General features: G+C 49.1%; 1 long non-coding RNA gene across 1 annotated transcript; it reads left to right on the top strand.

The window, feature by feature from the left end:
* The first annotated feature begins 367 nt into the window (after positions 1 to 367).
* LOC134481956 (uncharacterized) lies at positions 368 to 2,173 on the top strand. The gene is made up of 2 exons (XR_010057901.1): positions 368 to 1,522; positions 1,800 to 2,173. It is a non-coding gene; the product is annotated as an uncharacterized LOC134481956 (long non-coding RNA).
* Positions 2,174 to 2,882: the final 709 nt, after the last annotated feature.

Here is a 2,882-nt window from a genome sequence, read left to right as displayed (position 1 = left end):
TTGCCTCTTGGGCCAGGGATGTGGGCAGGGGTGGGCAGTGTTGGTGGTCTCCTCCGCTCTGCAGCCTCAGGAGTGCCCACCTGATCAGGCGGTGAGGTCTCTCTCCCACGGGGTTTGGGAGCAGAGAGCTGCTGCGGGCCGGGATCCGCGGGTGTGGATGGTTCTTCATTAGGAAGTCCTTTGTAAAACAGCGTGACAAATGGTGGCGGTGACAATGACAGCACCCAAATATGATTTTGTCATTGCCATTCTAAAAGAGAATCTTCAGGTAAATAAGAAGATTTCAGAAGGATGCAAGCCTCAAAGTGGTTTCAACTGGTTGATTGTGATTTTGAAATAGATTTAGCTGTTGAGGCCCCAACCTCTTGTAACCCTGGTGATGGAGAACTGCAGGAACCATGGGGGCCTCTTCTCCACACAGCTGCCACAGCTGTCTGAAACTCAATACGGGGAGAAAGTCACTTCACAGGTGGCAATGGACAATGTATCACCCGGAAGAAGAAAGATGATTCCCCCCCCCCACTTTTTTTTATAAATCTATAACGTTTAGGGAATGGCTGAAAGTCTTTTCAGATCTTGATCAAAACGGACACAGTTCAAAATGTTAGATACACAAAATCGAGGATAAAGAGACTGAAAAGGAGACTGACAGCTTGATGGATAAGCGGCTAGAACTGGAGGGAGGTTGCCAGCACCTACAGCAAGCCTGGTGGGTGTGGCCGTCCTTCCCCCAGCTTCCTCTGTGGTCTATAATCCTAGGGTTTCAGGCAGAGGGAGAATCCTTAAGTCAAGCCGGTCAGCTAGACTAGCGGAACCAATTAGCTCTGGGCTCCGTGAGAGACCCCACACCAGTAAATAAAGTGGTTCACCCCATCCCATGGGGCTCTCGCAGGCCAAGAGAAGGACATTGGCTTTCTCCTGTATGCCACGGGAAGTGCTTGTAGGTCTTTGAAGCACAGGGGCTGTGACGGGAACTAAATTACTTCAAAGGTTTGGAAGGGCATCCAAAAACTCAGTGATCAAGATTCATTATATTTTTAAAAAGGAAGTGAATGTAAAAGTTCCCGATGAACAAAATCCAGTCGTTCTTTTATGTTAAGTGAGACACTGAATGGAAGATTGGATAAATAAAGCATTCTAACTTTTAAATTGCGTGCCATTCTGAGAAGCCTGATGAGTTCTGTGTCGGGAGGGCTCCATTCCATCTGGAGCATTCGCTACCCTGTGTGAGGTGTGTCCACGCAGTACACACTGCCAGCCGGACGTTTCTCATTTGCTGCCTCCTCTACTCCTCCGTCTCCCTTCTGAATTTCTCTCCTCTACACACAACTTCTCTCTGCCCCAGCTTCTGTACCAGAGATTCCCGGTCTGCCACTCAGAAGCGCCATTTCATAGACACGAAGACTCTAGCCTCTTCTACCTATCTTAGGCAGGCTGCTTTTTGCCCCACCTTTCAGACTACTAGCTCTTCTTAGAGAGTCCTCTGAATTAGTCATGTTTTCATCAATCTGACGAATACCGGGTAGGAGGTGGGGGGCAGGGTCATGGGCGGGGTGGGGGGTGGGGGCAGGTGGGGGTGGTCTGGGAGCGGGGTGGGAGAGTGTGGTGGGTGATGGGGGTAGGGGGCAGGGTTTGGGGTCTGGGTTGGGGATTGGAGGTGGGAACAGGGGGTCGGGGGGGTAGCGGTTGGGGTGGGGTGGTGAGTGGGGATGGGAGGTCAGGGCTTGGGTGGTGGTGGGGGCCTGAGGTGATGGGTCAGGAGATAGTTTAAAGAGTGGAAATATTTATTTGGCTCACAGTTTTAGTGAGTGCTGACCAGCTCTGCTGTTTCTGGGCCTGAGATGAGAAGGACACATTGGATCAGAGCTGCTTACCTCATGGTAGTCGGGGAGCAGAGATGTGAACAGAAAAGGCTCCAGTAAGATACAAACCCCAGGAGTCACCTAACTCCTCCACCTAACCTCTGCCTCCTAACATTTCCAGCACCTTCTTAAATAGCACTGCATAGTGGTAACCAAGCCTGGAACCCGTGGGCCCATGGGGGCATTTCCTGTCCATAGTCTCACATCCTAGACACAACATTCTATCTGAGCACATTCTATCATATGGATGTCTTCCGTAGTTAGAGCTCCTTTTCTGATACGTCATTATAAACATTCCCATCCCTTCTGAATTGCTTATATCTTTATTATTATTATTATTATTATTATTATTATTATTATTATTATTATTAGTGAGGTAAGCTCAAGCTAGCTCAGACTCTAAGAGGCTCTCTTCTCTCTTAGCTTCCTGAAGGCTAAGATGTTTTCTGGTAGTTAGACTTCTGTTTACTGCCCCACCCATGGGGAGCCTTGCAGGTTTTCCTCCTTGGCCTCACCTCAGTCTCTCCCCAGAGACAATAACCAAGATTTACCTTGGTTGTGGTCTTTTAACCGGCCTTGGTCCACTCCACTCCTCTGTCTGGATTGCTGAAAAAGCCCTTCAAGTTGGTCTCCTGTCCTGGGTCTGTGTGACAAACATACTCTAGCCATGGTTTTTAGAATTTAGAGCTGCAGTCAGGTCAGGTCCTGACTGGGCCTGTCCCCGAATGGGGCCAGAGCCTGTTGTTCTGCTCTTGCGGATGATGCGTGATGTAGGAGCAAGTTTTAAAATGGAATCGAGCTTCGGGGCCTTGAGAGATGGCCTAGCAGTTGAGAGCACTGGCTGTTCTTTCAATCACCTGGGTTCACTTCCCAGTTCCCACATGGGAACTTACAACCGTCTGCAACTCCAGGTCCAGGGGATCTTATGCCTGATGTGTAATAGCTACACAAATGCTTCATGATCAATTTATACAAGGAAATGGAAGACCGGTACAGTCGTGATAAATCCGAAGCTCACGT

The sequence above is a fragment of the Rattus norvegicus genome, chromosome 15 (assembly GCF_036323735.1).
Source record: "Rattus norvegicus strain BN/NHsdMcwi chromosome 15, GRCr8, whole genome shotgun sequence".
In the NCBI taxonomy this organism is placed as follows: domain Eukaryota; kingdom Metazoa; phylum Chordata; class Mammalia; order Rodentia; family Muridae; genus Rattus; species Rattus norvegicus.
The sequence above is the reverse complement of the archived record's forward strand: the minus strand, read 5'-3'. Positions and strand labels throughout refer to the sequence as shown.